Source organism: Camelus bactrianus, chromosome 1, assembly GCF_048773025.1.
Source record: "Camelus bactrianus isolate YW-2024 breed Bactrian camel chromosome 1, ASM4877302v1, whole genome shotgun sequence".
Lineage (NCBI taxonomy): Eukaryota > Metazoa > Chordata > Mammalia > Artiodactyla > Camelidae > Camelus > Camelus bactrianus.
The window spans coordinates 15,853,652-15,870,471 of record NC_133539.1 but is presented as its reverse complement, the minus strand read 5'-3'; the positions used below and the strand labels follow the sequence as shown (position 1 = coordinate 15,870,471).

Sequence of the window (16,820 nt, the reverse complement as noted above, 5' to 3'; positions counted from 1 at the left end):
ACAACATAACACCATGTGCAGCAACATGGATGTCCCTGAAGAATGTCATTCTAAGTGAAGTAAGCCAGAAAGAGAAAGAAAAATACCATATGAGATCGCTCATATGTGGAATCTAAAAAAAAAAAACATAAATGCAAAACAGAAACAGATTCATAGACATAGAATACAAACTTGTGGTTGCCAAGGGGGAGGTGGGTGGGAAGGGACAGACTGGGATTTCGAAATCTGTAGATACTGACAGGCATATGTAGAATAGATAAACAAGATTATACTGCATAGCACAGGGAAGTGTATACAAGATCTTGTGGTAGCTCACAGCAAAAAAAAATGTGACAATGAGTATATGTATGTTCATGTATAGCTGAAAAATTGTGCTCTACACTGGAAATTGACACAACACTATAAAATGACTATAACTCAAAAAAAAAAAAAAAATTGGCGTGCTACCAGCTGGTGCTGTTTGTTTGAACCAGCCAAGCAGTAGGCAGGTTGAGTAATTGTTTTCTGTAGCTTCGTTAAGACCACAAAGAAACAACATAATGACCAGTCATATATTTAAACTGTCTGACGATATCCATGACAACAGGTACAGTTTGCCCCGAGTTCACCATTTCGGAGAGACTTTTGCTCAGATACATTTTGGTAGAACTGACAGTCAAGGAAGACCTAAGCAAAATAGCACATAGCAAAGAAACTCATGACTTGATAGGAAACGCCTGGCCCAGTCAGGACACATTATTTGGCCATGTTCTGCGACTATGGGATGGCATTGATGTCACTTATGTTTCAACTTAGCTTCTGTAGCTCTCTGTCGTTTGAGATAGCTTGAACTTGAATCAGATGAAATTGTCTAGACTCCCCTTCCCAATGGTGGCTGAAGACAAGGAGACTGACTAGCACATAAGGCTCCCAGGGAGAAGCATGACTAACATTTTCCCCTATCTTTTTTTTGTCTCAGAGACCGATTTTGCTGAAGAAATTCAGAAAATGGCTAATTTTATCATTTAGAGAATTCTGATCCTTCTCCTCATCTAGCTTTTCCCAGTGAGAACCCTTAAGCACACAGGCATTTGTGTGAGTCACCAACTTTACTGAAGACACAGGTAATGGAAAGGGAGGTTACACCTCAGCTTTTTACAGCTGATTATCTGTGGAGTTGAATATTCAACTTTCTGTTTCTGTGGAGTCTCTCGGGCATTTCCATCAACTCAGATTCTAAGCTTTTGCACCATTTCTTGTCTCTGTTCTCTTCGTCCTTTTCTACTGCTCCCACTAACTCCAACAAAATGCTGCAAAAATGCTTGCCAACGTTACTGTCAGTCAGGCTTGGCACTACCAGGGCGGGTGATTGCTGGGATGATGTGACTCAAAAGGCTTGCCTGCCCCAGAGTATTTCTGTTACCGCTCAGACAAGAGCATTTGCAGTCCTCACCATTTCAGCATTCTTTTTTCTTACTCATGACCTCTGCAAGGGCTTTGTTAATCTGAGTCTGTTGCCTGAAAGAAGAAAACCCCATAACCAATTTTAATGCCTCATCAGCCATTACATTTTTTATTTTAAAGAGCAATGTAGTTCTCCAAATTGGTTGAAGACTGAGGACAGACAAGGAGAGGAGTGGGAGGGTCACACAGCTCGAGCTACTTCTAGGAAGGCAGTACGATCTATTTTGAGTTAACCTGGAAAGCTGGGATGAGAGTGAGAGTGTATTCAGATACTGGGCAGGGGGCTTTGCAGCAGAGAGTAGAAGGAGGAATTCCAAAGAAGGTTAGATTTTTGCACATGTGTGTGTTATGCACAGTGCAGAAGACAAAAATTTGCTGGCTTTCCAATTTTGCTTAAGGCTGGCTCTTCTTATTCTGTAACTCTGACTGATTCAGTGACCCCACCTGACCTTGGAGGTATTTTGCAGACAGACTGCCCTGTGATCTTGCCAAAGTGAAGAAGCTTGGTTAACTCTATGCTGTAGCTAGAGGCAGGAATCTGTGCTAAATGTGAAGTCTGCTGCCTTGCTGTTCATTTGCCCTTATGAATTTTCATAATCACTGTAATCTATAGTTTTTCTCCCCAAAAGGACTCAGTTGATCACTTTACCTCCTTGATATTGATTTACTTAAAATTCTAGTTTTAGAAGAGAAGGTTAGTCCTTAGTCTTCCCCAAAACAGAAAAAAAAAAAAAAACAGTTAATAAAAAATGTAAGGAGTTCAAATGATAGGAATACACGTTATTTGGTATCTTATTTATCTTCAGAACATTTAGCAATCCTCTTTCTTTAAACAAAGAATCATTAAGATTAAGATGTAATTTATGTCTAAATTTCTGATACTGCTTTTAGGATTTTAAAGTTATGGTAATTCTGTCTTGATTTTCCCATTAAGGTGTAAATTTGGGGAAAGCTAGTACTGAATTTTTTTTATTATTTAAAGAAAAACAATCATTTCTGAATTTATGTCTAAAAATTTAAAGCATACTGAAAAGTAAAAAAAAAATAACAAAATAAAAAAATGCCTTGAATTAACTACTACTACTCAGGTAACTATGCTGATAACTACTCAGAATTATCCAGAATTATTAATGTATTGTTCTACTTCCTTCTAGTGCTTTTTCTATTCAGTCATATTAGTGCATATAAAACTATACATACGACTATACTTGTCCATGGTATATGCATATATGTTTATGCCTAAACCAATTTGTCATATGCTGCATAAATAGTTTTAAATGATGCTTTGTCACCTAACAATTTGTCATTGATAATGTTCAAAACCACGAATTTTGAGGCATCCAGGGGATAAGAACATTGGATGCACCATATTTTATTTCACCATCCTATGTTTTGTGGCATTCCAGTTGTTTCCAGTTATTTGTTCTTAAAAATAAGGCTACAGAGGATATTTTTGCACAAAAATTTTCTACTCACTTTTGAAGAAATTACTGCACCAGAGGTCATGAACAACTATTTTTTTGTCCTTTTATTGAAATATACTTGATGTACAATATTGAATGTTACATGTGTACAATATAGTGGTTCACAATGTTTAAAGGTTATACTCCATTTATAGTTTTATAAAATATTGGCTATGTTCCCATATATATATATATATACATATATATATGTATACACACACACACACACACACACACACACACACACACATATATATATATCCTTGTAGCTTATTTTATTCCTAATAGTTTGTACCTCTTAATCCCCTACCCCTGCATGGCCCCTGCCCCATTCCCTCTTCCCACTGGTGAACACTAATTTGTTCTCTTTATATCTGTGAATCTGCTTCTTTTTTGTTATATTCACTAGTCTGTTGTATTTTTAAGATTCTGCATATAAGTGATATCATACTGTATTTGCCCTTTTCTGTCTGACTGACTTCACTTAGCATAATGCCCTCCAAGTCCATCCATGTTACTGCACATGGCAAAATTTCATTTTTTTTATGGCTGAGTAGTGTTCCGTATGAATGAATATTTTTAAATGATGTTCGGTGCATGCTTTCAAATTGCCCTCCAGAAGGGATGTATCAGTTTCTCCCTTTATAGTACTAGGGTGCCATCTCATTGTATTCTCGTTGACACTGGGGAATAGAGTGCTAAGAACAGCTTTGTCAATTTGCTGGGCAAAACTGTCTCTGATTGTTTTAATGATTTGTATCTTTTTAGCCCTGATTGCCACATCAGGAGCTCCACCAGATATATTTTTTCCTTTCCTTTTTCCAAGCCTCGAAAACTAATGAGAATAGTTGCCTCATGAGGAAATTGGGATATACACGTATGTATGAGCATGCTATATACATATTAGTAATTATTACTGTTTTTAAGCCATATGGCAAGAGTGAGAAATCATCATTAAGCAAAAGTCAGTGGTAAATAACATGCCCCATGCTTGTTTTCCTCATCGGAAACAGAGGCCCTGGATGCCTGTGTTCATTTACTCAGCTCTCTTCTGATTTTAACCACGGCTGTGGTGGACAGACCATGGAAGCTCAGACTTTTCTGTTCCTGCCCCGATCTTGCTGCAAGCACCTGCATCTGTCTCTTTGCCATCTTCCCCAGAGCCTTCTTCAGTGCACGGGTCCCCCAGCTGGCTCACGTTGGGAAACTCAAGGTTCCAGGAGCAGAGGAGGGCTTCATGTCCAGTGGGAGACGGCAGCAAGTGGAAAAATGTTCCAGTCTCTTACCTTTTAGGTAATCAGTTCTGGGGGGCGTTTCATGAGCGCATCCCAGAGGTCATGGCAGAATCCCACTCTCGCTGCCTATAGAAGAGACCTCAGTAAGCACCATCTACCTGATGGTTTTCCTCACTTTTGTTTCTTCATTTCTGCTTCCTAAGTTCTGCTTCCAAATAAACTAACTGTGACCAGTCCTTATCCTAGGCTGTCCTCTTAGGGGAACCCTGACTAAGGCATCATCTCTTTCCCTTCTTCCCGAGTAATGCTGGGCTTTCCCGCTTCCACAGTAGAACCTTCCGTTAACTAACCCAGCCGCCCTGTACTCAGTGCGACCACATGCCAGGCAGCACTGTGTGAGGGCTGGAGATACAGACTCAGATTCCACCATCGTGGAGCTACGTTCCATGGGGTGGGCAGCAAAGGAACACAACAGATGAGTCATCTTCATAACTTCCAAGGAGAAAAAAGCAAGAGAGATGGGAAATGTCCAGGGGAAGGGGTGGGCTGTCATTTTAGATAGTGTTCCCAGGGGAGACCTTATTGAGGAGGTCTCATCTGAGTAAAGATTGGAAGAAGGTGAGGAAGTAAGCCACATCTGCAGGAAAAATATTCCATCCACATGGACCCTAAGATGGGGGCATGCCTGGAGCGTGGAGGATTTTTGTGAGGCCAGTGTGGCTGAAACAAGTAAACTTTGCAGACTTAGCTAAAATTTAGACTTCCTGCTCTAAGATAGTGTGGTAGGCAGAATAATATTCTCTTCTAAATGTCTGCATCTTAATCCTAAACCTGTGACTATGGGATAGTTCATGGCAAAAGGGAGTTTGCAGGTGTGATTAAATTAAGGATCTTGAAATAGGAAGATTATCTTGGATTGTTTGGGAGAACCCTAAATGTAATCACAGGTGTCCTTTTTTTTAAAAAACACCTTATTATGGTATGATTCCTGTACAGTACACTACACATGTTTCAGATGTACAATTTGATGAATTTTGGTAGATGTGTACACCCATGAAACTGCTACCACAATCGTGGTAGCTAATATTTCCATCACTCCCCAAGAGGTGCAATTTTCGAATTCCCAATTTATCCCTTCCCACCTCCTTTACCCCCTGGTAACCATAAGTTAGTTTTCTATGTCTGTGAGTCTGTTTCTGTTTTGTAGATAAGTTCATTTGTGTCCTTTTTTTTTTAAGATTCCTCATATAAGTGATTTCTTTTTCTTTCTGGTTTACTTCATTTAAAATGATGTTCTCCAGGTCCATCCATGTTGCTGCAAAGGGCATTATTTTATTATTTTTATGGCTGAGTAGTATTCCTTTGTGTATATATCTATACACCACATCTTCTTTATCCAGTCATCTGTCAATGGACATTTGGGTTGTTTCCATGGTAGGAGTGTCAGGGTCAGAGAGAGATCTGGAGATCTTACATTGCTGCTTTCGAAGTTGGAGGAAGGGGCCATGAGCCGAGGAGGGCAACACCTCTAGGTTGGAAAAGACAAGGAAACAGTTCTCCCCTCAAGTTTCCAGGAGTGTAGCCCTGCCAACACCTTGACTTTAGCACCATAAAACCAGTTTTGAAATTCTGACCTCCAGAATTGTAAGAGAATAAAATTTGTGTGAAGTCATTAAGTTAGTGGGAATTTGAGGACCTTTAAAAAGCGATATAGCTGATTAGTGCTGCCCTTAGATCCAGTCAAGAGGACCACTACACGAGGCCATGTTCTTCAGAGAACTCCGCTCTGGAGGACCTCCCACCACAAGATGAAGGGTTCATGGGCCGAAGGGAATGTGCCCATCTGAGCCTGTGCCCTGCCTTTTTGGACCACAGCATCCTGGAATTACTGCTCATACAGCACTGAACTTAGTTCTGCTGTCTCTGCCAGAGCTCAAGTTGGGTTCCCCGGGAAGGAAGCAGACTCCCTCCAAAGGGTTTAGCAGGCAGCTTGTTTAGAAAGAAGTGGCCTTGAGGTGGAACCTTGGGGAAGCTCAGGAAAGGAAGCAGGACTGGACAGAGGAAGAAATTGAGCTCTGTTGCAGGGCTAGCAAAAGCCTTAGCTGACTGCATGGGAGCCTTGCAGCTAGAACCGGGCCAGGCTGGGCAGGCTGTATACTCCCACATCAGTCCGCCGTTGAATGTGAGTCATCCCTGGAATGAGCATGACCTTGGTGGAGGCATATTTTTGTAGCTGAGTGATCCTGAAGAGGCTATTAACTAAAAATGATTTATCTGCCTGCAGCAGTCCTGGAAGATGGGGAAAGGAGTCTTTCATTGAAGGGGGTCTTGGTGTCATGTCACAGGGCCCACTTCAGTAGACGCCTCCCCAGAGTCTGTCATCATAGGAGGAGGTAACTACACTGGCACACAAACCCCTGCTCCCAAGTGTGGCCAAGGGGAGGCTGATTGCAGGGTGTGGTGTATTGCGGATGCGTTTACATTCATGAACTGGGATTTCTGCATGCATGCTCATGAAGGCCTTTGACATGTGGGATGGAGCTGGGGTAGGAAGGAAAACGGAGCAGGCCTCAGGGCAACCAATGATTGGGGGCTGGCTCTTCCCAAGTGCCGTGTTCTGGCAAAGTACCCCATAGGGCTGGAAAATTATAAATTTGAACCTGGCCTCCCAGGTTGTCATGCAGGAGTATTTGTCAAGGCAGAAGAGTAGAACCTATTTGATTTAACAGTTTATTAACTTGATTTAAAATCTTTAAATAGATGGAACAGGGACCTCTGTTTGTACTCTTGCCCTGAGCCCTGCAAATGTGGTGGGGGGCTTTAGCTGACCACCTATCCTTGTTGGATCATTTCCGGATACATTCAGCCGTGGAACTTCGCATGGCACAAGGGTCACTTTGGCGCACCTTGTGAACTGGCACACAAACTGAAATCCTTAAATTTAATTTTTTGTGTTATATTTTAGTTTACCTCTTTTAGGAAAAGATAACGGGGCATACAGAATTTCCCCTTGGGAATTACGGTCGTATTCATTTCACCTCTCCAAGTCAGTCATCCTGTCCCCATTGCCTTTGTTCAGACCCACGTGCTTTGGAGTAGCTATTTTACTGAGTCGTTGTCCAGTGCCCTGCGGGCCGGTGGGAGCCGTGCTCGGAAGCAGTCATGTTGTCATGGTGAGACAGACCTCCCAGCTGCTGAGCTCCTTGAGGGTAATCCAGGAGCAGCCCTCGCTAAGATGGAGAGACCTTCTTGGAGACATCTGTTTCTTGATGCGAACGGACCATTTCTCTACTCAGCTGGAGTCCAATCTAATATAAGTGATTTTAATAATGTGGAAAGGGAGCATATGTAACCCTCACACATTTGGATGATCTTTGCCAGGTCTTCAGCTCTGAGCAGAATAGCAGCTTAAGCCAAAGGTAACTGAAACTGACTTGGCCTAGAGGGCACATCCGAAAGAGACCTGTTACTGCTACTGAGCTCTCTCGGGGTGACCTTTCCTGTCCTTACTTAATCTTGCAAGGCTGGCTTTTTTTTGAATCTGTGAGCTACCCAGAATCTTTCCAATAAGTTCTTTTGTTTACCTAAGGTGGCCAGAGATGCTTATAAGGAAAGAGCCTTAAGTGTCACACGGTTCTTTCCATTTGGAATGCCTTCCCCCCACCCAACTCTATTTCCAGCTTCACTCCCTACATCTAGCCCATTTTACTTTCTTGACTTGATGAGATGGTCTGCTTTTTCCCCCTTAGAGCTGTTCCTTGCTGGTTGCTGGTTGGAAAATCAGAAATTGCTCTAATTTACCACAGTGAACTTTCAACGTCAGAGCTATAGTTAGATTCTTCTCTCCTGGTATCTCTGCTAGCCCGATGTGATGATTAAATCTAGGAAACCAGAACTCACCATGCTCTATGCTGATGTAGATGGCTGTCTTTAACCTTTAGTAAACCCATAAATTATGCAAAAAGCTAAAGAAAAATTAGAGCAATGTTAAATTGTTCGGTTTCAGGGTGGTGTATCAAAAATTGATTGTCACAGTAATTCTCCCTAATAAACAGCAACAGTCCGACAAGTGGGATACGACAAGTGTTTATTCAGCTTCCAGGTCTGCAGTGTCAGCCAGTCAGGCTTGGCTTGGGCTCATCTCATGTGTTTACTGTCAGCTGTAGGTTGAGAAGGGCTTTGCTGACCTTGGCTAGGCTCTCTTCCAAGTCTGGGTGGCTTCTGTGATGGCCTTGAGTAGCAAGACTGGGCAGCTCAAGTCTGGTCCTTTTGTCTCTCATTCTCCTCCTGATACAAGAGGGCTGATCGGGGCATGTCCTACTAATAGTAGTGGTAGAAGTAAGCTCAGTCATGCAAGGACCTTTCATGTCTTTGTCTGTGTCACACTCATCATAATCTTGTTGACCTAAGCAGGTCAAATGGCTAAGCACAGAATGGGAGATCACTTTGAGTTACAGACAAAGGTTGTAGACACAGGGAGGAATGACAAAATAGGGCCCTTATTACCTTTGAGCTACCACAAGGGTAGCTTTTTTTTTCCTTCCTGCTTTTCTGCATTTTATGATCTTTCTACAAAACAAAACAAAACAAAACACAGCTGGTTTAATGCAGAAAATTTTCCAAACTAGAGCAGATTGAAATTGATGAAAACTTAGAAATAATTCTCTGTATTATATACCTTTGGCTGTTCCATTGGCTAAATTACATAGTAATTTATTAAAATTTACCAAAGCAGCTAACCTGCTTGGGAGCTCAGGTTATTCTCACATTGGATAAGTACATCTTTCCCTGTTTCCATTCTCTGTGGCTAGAGCTGACAATTGAATGCTGAAATTTATTTCTCTTGTAGATTTGAATGTACAGGTAATACTCTGGCTAGGATTAAGTGCTGTGTGCTGTCTTGCCAGGGACTGAACCCAATGAACTTGTCTGTTTCTGTAAGCTGTTCACAGTTAGTTTGGAATTCCATAAAACTAGAAGACAAAGCACCAGATTTTACTCATTTATCTTCTTTTTACATCAACTTTTTAGTGTCCAAGAGATCATCATGTTTATGGAAGGGCACGAGGCGTGTAATTTGGGTTTAGTTGAAGAAGTTTGTCATTTTTGCACTGTACCTTATAACTGAAATGTTCAGACTCTGGTCGTGGAACAGAATTTACCATGACGTTGGTCCAATTATCAAGTTTGAAAGAAAGGCCACCTCATCAGAGAGATCTTCCAGATTATCCTCTAAAATGTCTACTCTCTGCTATCTATCATTCTCTAGCTCCCTCTTCATAGTTCTTTCACACAACTACCACCATTCATAGTTATCTAATTATTTGACATTTTGTTGGTTTGTTTTTTTGTCTACTTCACCTGAATGTAAGCTCCTTAATGTAAGCAGGGATCATACTTGTCCTGTGCCTAGTGGCCCTCCTCATGCCCAGCACAGTGCCTGGAATGACATGTGTATTATTTGAAGGAAGCACCATTATAATTTAAACATTTACATTAAGAACCATATGTGTTAATTACCCAACTCATACTTTTTTAAACCTTGGTTGTAAGATAAAAGAAACAAGTGACACTGTTTTTTCTTTCTTGCTAAAAACAGACTGTTACTGCATTCCTTCTAGAGGCCCCATCAAAAGTACTTTCAACATACACCTAGTTAATTAGAAGTGACCCCAACTTTTTGGTAGTGACAGTGGTTATAGTGTCAGAACAGAAGTACAGATGACTCTAAAACATTCACGATGAACCAACTGTCTGGGACTCATGGGCACTGGTGTACAGGCATGACAAACTTTCCTGATTCTGAAGGAAATCTGTAACTTGGAATCTGCTCAATAAAATATTGCTCCACTGTATAGGCTAACTTGTGGGGATGTGTTTGTATGGGTGTATTTGTGTGATTAAGATTATGTGAAGAGAGATGAAAAGGTCACAAGCTGAGTGGCTTAAACATAGAAATTATTTCTCACATTTCTGGAGGCTAGAAGTTTGATCAAGGTGTCTGCAAGTTTGGTTTCTTCTGAGAGCCATGAGGGAAGGATCTGTCCCAGGCTTCTCTCCTTGACTCTTAGATGGTCTTCTGCCCTTGTCTTTACATCTCCTTCCCTCTACCTGTCTCTGTGTTTAGATTCCTCTTCTTATAAGGACACTGGTCATATTGAATTAAGGCCCACCTGCATGGCCTTATTTCAATTGAATTATCTCTTTAAAGACTATTTCCATATACAGTCCCATTCTGAGGTACTGGGGTTAGGACTTCAGTGTATGAGTTTTGGGGAAAACACAATTCAGCCCATGACAGCCGGTCTCCAGCAGAGTCATCCCTGTTGATATCGTGGAACCAGGGCCACAGAGCATCAGGGCCATGGCCCCATCAGCATGAGGAGTTCATCTAAGCAAGTGGATCCGGGCTGAGACTCTAAGTCCTACGAGTTCACAGAGACAGGATCTTCTCAAAACCCTGCTGAGTTTCCCAAATCTGCTTATCTGGTCCTTCCAGTTGGTTCCTGAATGCACATCCAGTTGCCCTATATCTTCGTCTGCATGGGTGGTGACTGGATATTCTGCTTAGCTCTTGACAACCTTCTTTCCTTTGGGTGGAGGCTCTCACCAGGGGATCATCAGAATCACTTCACCGTTCTTCACTTCTAGAGCTTCTTCCATAAAGAGGAAAAAGAACAGGTATATTTCCAGTAAAACAAACAAAAAACATCAATTGAATCTTACTTTATCACCTCCCTAAGCAATAATAAAATAATAATGATAATACCATTTATTGACTATTCACTAAATGCCAAGCATAACTCTAACCAGGTAGATATCACTTCTATCCCTGCTTCTCAGATAAGGAAACTAAGTCTCAGGATGCCGGAGCAGATTATTCACTAGTCACACAACTAGTAAATGGTTGGCATAGCACTTGAACTTGGTTATGCCTGAAACTTGAGCACACTTTGCTATACTGTTAGCTTTTCACTCCAAACTTACATCTATAACCAGTAGTCTCTTAACTCGGGTAGGCTGGTTTCTGGCCGCCTTCCCCATTTTGCGAGACCATTTGGAATCCCAGGATGTCTTGAGGAAAATGCCTCGTGATAGGACACAGCTGCTGGCCTCTGTGAAAGGTCCCGCCCTCAGCCTGCTTTCCCCCTTTACGTCCTTGCATCTGCTTCGCTGCGTCTTGTCCCACTGCCTGTCCTTTCCATTTTAAACGCCGTCTTCTAAAACACCGATCAGATTGTCAAGAGAACTAAAATTTTCATTGGCAAAATAATCAATGAGTATTTTGTGCTATAATCTAAAGTGCTCCCAATAGTCAACTCTTAGGAAAATCTGGCTCTTAATGCAGACATGGTATTTGCAGCCCAAAATCTGCCCAATTACAGTACTGGTCATAGAAAAACCTTTTTAAGTCCACACCTCATAATATGCTATTGCGGGAAAATGCTTCTTACCAATTTTCATAAAATCTTGTCTTTTGCACAACAATAAAAGGCAGTTCTCCATTTCCATGCGTCTATTTAACAAATTGAAATTCCCTTTTTAAGTCTGAGAGGATAAAAGAGCAGTTTAGGATATTTGGTTTGGGAAATATCTCCTACCCTGTTGTTGAAAGCCAAGTTGTTTCTTATGCAGTAACTACAAATGCATCCCATTCTATGCATAGAAGAATAGTGGTGTGAAAATCAAATTTTTGTAAGTGGAATTACGTTTGAAATACACAATGCCCATAATTACTTATAGGAGGTTTTTTTTTTTCTCTGTTAGTAGAATATTTGTTTTATGTAAATAATGGCTCAATATTCACCAATATAAATTCGGATACTTAATTACAGTAGTGAATTTGTTTTACAAAGAAACATGTATCACGCACATATAAAGTACCTATAAAGTATGCTAATTTATAACATAATTTGGGGAAGAAAAGAAACAATGCATGTTTCTAAACGACACTCTTATTTCTAAACTTGTAGACAGAATGTTTGGTATTCAAAAAGTGAATGTATTGAATTCTTAAATATAATATATTATTATGGCTTACGGTGGGCCAAAGTCAGCAACCATAAAAGAAGAAAACAGAAAACAATGTTTCTTAGCTTTAGCTAGGGACCAATTTTATATTTTCAGTCAAACATTTCTATGTTTGTTCAACTTATTTCTTAAGAAGTTTCAACTTGTTTCTTAGGAAGTTTGACCTGAAGAATTTTGTCTTCTATCACATGCCATCATATTACGTTGGTGTTACTGTTTAAGTGATTTTGAACCCTTTCCTTCATGAGTTAGAAGTTTAATGTCCTATTCCCTTTCTTTGAAATGGGCTTAGACTAAATCTGTTTTGAACTAAGACTAAAACTTTCAACACTGTATCCCACTAGTAGGGTTCTAGTTGGTTAAATAAAGGAAGAGGTGATAAATACAGTTGGTCCTTGAACAGCACAGGTTTGAAATGGCTTTTTTTTCTAGAGTAAGCACTACAGTATCCATGATCTGTGGTTTGTTGAATTGCAGAGATGGAGGAACTGCAAATACATAAGGCTGACTATAACTTAGAAGTTATATGGAGATTTTCAACCCCTGCAAAAATTCAGTTGTCAACTGTATAGTCTTGTTACCACAGCAAATCTTTTTTATTATATGGAGTCTGATTATGAAGGTTAAATCAGGTAAAAAAATTAAAACTTCTTTTGTATCTGGAAAACACAAAGCAAACATACACTTTTGTTGTTCTTAACTGATTAGAGAGTATATGTTATATTATCTTAGCTTCATTATAATGGGAATTTGCATTCATTTTAGTCTATATACATTTTAGTGGGTTGAATTTTGAGGTAGCCTCCAAAAGATATATCCATGTCCTAAAACCGAGAACCTGTGAATGTGGCCTTATCTAGAAAGAGGATGTTTGCAGATGTAATTAAGTTAATGGTCTCTAGATGAGATCACTCTGGATCTAGATGAGATTATCTGGGTGTGCCCCAAATCCATGACAAGTGTCCTTGTATCTGACGGGATTGGGCATGTTCAGGATGGTATGGCCACAGACAAACATCCTTGTATCAGAAGAAAAGACACAGGACTCAGAGAAGGCCATGCGAGGACAGTGGTAGAGATTGGAGAGATGCAGCCACAAGTCAAGGACCACCTGGAGCCACTAGAAGTTGGAAGAGGCAAGGAAGGAGTCTCCCCTAGAGCTTTCTGAGGGAATACAACCCTGGATTTCTGACTTCCGGTCTCCAGAACTTTGAGAGAATAAATTTCTGTTGTTTTGAGCCATCAAATTTGTGACAGTTTATTATGACAGCCCCAGGAAACCCATACACACATCATATAAGCAGAGACCAATAGGCTAAGGAAAATAAAAATGCTCCATTGTTGGTTCTTCATGCTGGACCATGAGGAGGGAAATAAGCCATTAGGAAGTTCATCTCTTGCATTCTCCACTGAAAAGAGGACTCTGGTAAGTCTTTCACCTACCTCTGCCACCAAGATGTAAAATCCTCAGTTGTTAATTTTTATTGAGGTATACAGCATACACCCTATAAGATATAGCAATGTCAAGTAATATATTTTTACATGTATGTTTATATATTAATGTGCTTTGAATTTCTACACACACACAAATTGTGTAACTGTAACCACTACCCAGAAGATACAGAGCGCGTCCAGCAAACCAGAAGGATCCCTTGTGTCCCATCCTATCAAAACCCACCTATCCACAATTCCCTCCCAAAATAAATATTCTGACTTTTTCAAGACTAATTTGTTTTACCAGTTATTAAACTCTAAAAATGTTTTAAAGAAGGATGTTTTATAAAAACCTTCTAAGAACGTAGGTTGTACTCAATTCTGTCGTTTTCCTCATGACTATTGTCGTTAAACATCATTCATATTCATTGTATTAAGCAATAGTTCTTTTTCCTTTTAACTGCTATGTATTTATTCTACTGCTGATGGACATTTGTGTTGTTAGGTTTTGGTAATAATGAAGAAAGTTGCTAAGAATTCTTGTTTTGTTTTGTTTTTTAGTGGGCATATGCATTCATTTCTCTTGGATATATATGTAAGACTGGAATTATTTGGTCATAGTAGGCATATAGTTTTAATAGATACTATCAAGTACTATTTCGAAGCAAATTTATTGTATCAATTCACACTCTTACTAACAATCTATGAGAGTGCAGTGCACTTGCTCCCTGTCCTTGCCAACACGTAACAATTGTTAGCCTTTTTAGTTGTTGTCATTCTGGTAGGGGGTTGGTGGTATCTCGTTTTGGGTTTTAATTTGCACTTCCCTGTTGAGTAATGATGCTGAGCATATGCTTGTTGTCAGTTTTGATAGCCTTTTTCATGAAACACCTTTCAAAGTTTTTGCCCTTTAAATTTGCCTCCCTTTTTTGAATTAAAAAAATTTTTTTCTATCTGTATTTGGTCAAGTTAGGGGCAGAAAAGTCACTCTTTCATGGACAGAATTTAATTTTTTGTGTATTGATTTATTCCTAGAGAGCTTTAAACCTTGCTGCACTTCATACACACTGTGTATATACTTTGTGTTCAACTTTATACACACTGTGGATTTTGACTCCGGTTCTTCAGTTTTCCTATCTTAATTTTAGTCCCCCAAATGCTTATTGTTATATAGTTTTTTATCAGAATGCACAGTCTTTTGGATGGGTATATAAATTATATATTCCTGTAGGTCAGTTATTAATTAAATATTAATTTACATTAATATACTTATATTATTTAATAATTAATATTATAGCAATAATATTATAATAATGAGAGAATAGAATAAATAATTTATATTGCAGTTGGACACCCAAGATTAGTGGTAGAGTCCCCCAGCCACTCAGATTTCCATTTTTCATTCAGTTGTATTTTGTGACCTCTGTAGAGAATGTTTCATATTTTTCTACTTTCAAATTGTTCTTGATTTATTTTCTTAACACACCATAAATGTTATTAGAGAAAAAAAAAACATTGTAAGTAATTAAGAGAATAAACTGTTTCTTGATGTGAGAATATCATGGTGTGTATTTCTGCCCTGGAGCCAAGAGACCCATCGACTGTTGAAAATAATGTGTTCACAACATTCAATGTTATGTATTATAGAAAAATAAACCTCTGAGGAATAAATAATTTTCTTTTAAGATTAAAATGCTTCATCTTCCTAATTAAAAATGTTGTTACTAAAAAGCCAAATTGCTTAGCTTCTGGATTTCTGGTGTTGTTTTGTTGTTTTAATGGGAGAAAAAGAGAAATTGCCCAACGTTGGTTTAAGCAGATGGCCTTATCTTGGAAACAGTCATAAGATTTTAATAGAAAGTGTAGAACATTAAAAATAGTATTTTAGGTTCTACTTTCTTGGGCTTGGTTAGAGGACAGAACAATTACACAGTGGTTTTATGAGCACTCCTGATGTGTAATATTTATTTTTATTTGCTCTTCATTTATATTTAGTGCATGTTGTAAAACTGCGCAAGGCTATCAAGTAACTTTAGAAGTTATAACGGGAAACAGTTCTTAATGAAGATTTTTTTTTAAAAGATTCACTTTGAAGAGTATTAAAGATACATTCAGCTGAGTAGAGCAGCCTCTATGCATCATAGATTTAACTCAGACACATGATAAAACCTTTCCATGTGCTTGCAGAAATAACACAAAGATCAATAACCTGAAAGGAGCTGGAGGAATGAAAACACATGGTAGATGGGGCTCATTTTGTATGAGAAAAGAGAAGGAATATTTAAAGCTTAGTGACAGATTAATGTGGTCTGCTTTACATTTTGCCTGCTATATTACCAGAGAATTGCATCTATTCCCAGAATTTTAATCAAAGCCACTGAAGGAGAAAAGTGGACATTCAGAAAAAGGAACCTAGCGAATGACTAAGGACTTTCAGCAAAATAATATATTCTCAGTGGTCTGTTATCTCTCTCTATTATAAGGACCTTATCTTTGAGTTTTGTTGGGCAACTATATACCTACCCAGCCTGTGAAGTTATGATAAATGATGATAACATCATGATACCAAGAAAACTTTCCTAATTTTTACCTTTGGAAAATGTTGGGATATAGAACAATAGAAAAACTCATTTTTGATATATTTGGCATTGTGAAAATACACAGTTAGTGGAAATCACTCTAACGAGGTATTTAAAAGTAACATATCGACCTCATGGATATGTGCATGTCAAACATGAAAAAAGAATAATCTTCAGTGTAATGGTTGTTCCTAGTGATAGCATGGGTTGAGGCAGTTGGTCTGGTGGGTGTGTGAGTGTCTTCTGCCTCTGTCATAGCCCCACGTGTCCTTCCCAAAGCTTTGCAAGAGGTATCAAGAGCTATATGAGAGGACCCTTGCAAGATAAAGCAGGATGGTTCTTTGGTCCAGGCTGAATAGCTGGGGCAAACTCAAATGCCTTACAGGGATGGGGCAGGCTGAGTCTACCAACTCAAACTGAGTGACAAGTAGCAAATAACACAGATCTCAGAGTCAAGAAGAAACCAGAGAGCTCATGCTTGCTTAAAGGGCAGGAATTATCCAACTCCAGTCAATTGCATGAAGGTCTATTGTTGCAGTTTGATAATTGTATTTTAGAAATAAAATCACCATGACTTTCCCAATGGATAAAATTAGAACCGAATTTGTGAAACCCCAGGGGGGTGTCGTACTTGT

General features: G+C 39.3%; 1 protein-coding gene across 24 annotated transcripts in view; it reads left to right on the top strand.

Moving 5' to 3' along the window:
* LOC105070277 (uncharacterized) overlaps positions 1 to 16,820 on the top strand; it is a 246,329-nt gene that overhangs the window by 102,071 nt on the left and 127,438 nt on the right. The window contains exon 7 of one of the 24 annotated variants that reach the window (XM_074360995.1): positions 7,221 to 11,879. The exons of 22 other annotated variants lie outside the window; for them this stretch is intronic. The gene's annotated coding sequence lies outside the window, so the exon portion shown is untranslated. Of the gene's footprint in view, positions 1 to 958; positions 11,880 to 16,820 lie in introns of those variants that run through there. One more of the 24 variants, XM_074360992.1, reaches the window with a different exon arrangement.